Here is an 805-nt window from a genome sequence, read left to right as displayed (position 1 = left end):
GCCGTGGACGCTTTTGATCGGAAAGATCAGGACGTCCCGCGTCATCAGACGCCCCGCGTTTTCCAGAAAATACCGAGGAAGTAGACGGGCCATGAGCTGAGCTCAAGCAGTGGCCCTGAGCGCTTGCGGTCGAAGACACAGAGATCGCGGGAGCATTAGGGGTTGTTAACCCATACGTCGCAGGGCGACAATCCGAAGGAAGTCGACGGCGTGCCTTAATTTTGGCAAACTCAAATCGGTGTGTCGCTCCACAAGCACGTCAACTTCTTTGTGGCTCAACTGTAAGGCATACAACGGGGAAAGTTTTCGGTGCCGTTGCACCCATCGCTCCCAGAGCGCTTCGTCATCTGTAGTGCTTTCGCCAGGGTCGAGCACTACACTACAGGTATTGTCCGCATTACGGGTACACGAGAGCCACCTCGTTGAACACTCAGACGAGTGCGATAAGCTTTTAACGGAAATTCTTGTGGAACCAAGAATCGAGCTCGAAAAGCCTTCCCTTTGGCAAACTCATCTTCTGTTCTGGCCGGGGGCCCGATGATGTGGACGCGAAATGATCGAGTTACAGCGTCCTTCGCTTCCACAGCGGGATCCGCAGGATGAAAGCCATATTCCACACGAGGGTCAATAACCAACCGTGGATGGGCGCGCTTTAGAGACGTTCTATGGGCAGCCTCAAGCTGCCGCCTCTGAGCCCCGTCGAGGTCATTGGCGATTAAACCACATTCCTTGGTCGACGTGAAGTCAGGGATCGGACTTGGGGTCCGCAAGGCGCGAGCAGGGCTCGAATCACGCTGCTAGCGCA

The sequence above is a fragment of the Plasmopara halstedii genome (genome assembly GCF_900000015.1).
Source record: "Plasmopara halstedii genome assembly, contig: Scaffold_1561, whole genome shotgun sequence".
Classification (NCBI taxonomy): Eukaryota; Oomycota; class Peronosporomycetes; order Peronosporales; family Peronosporaceae; genus Plasmopara; species Plasmopara halstedii.
Note: the sequence above shows the minus strand (reverse complement) of the source record.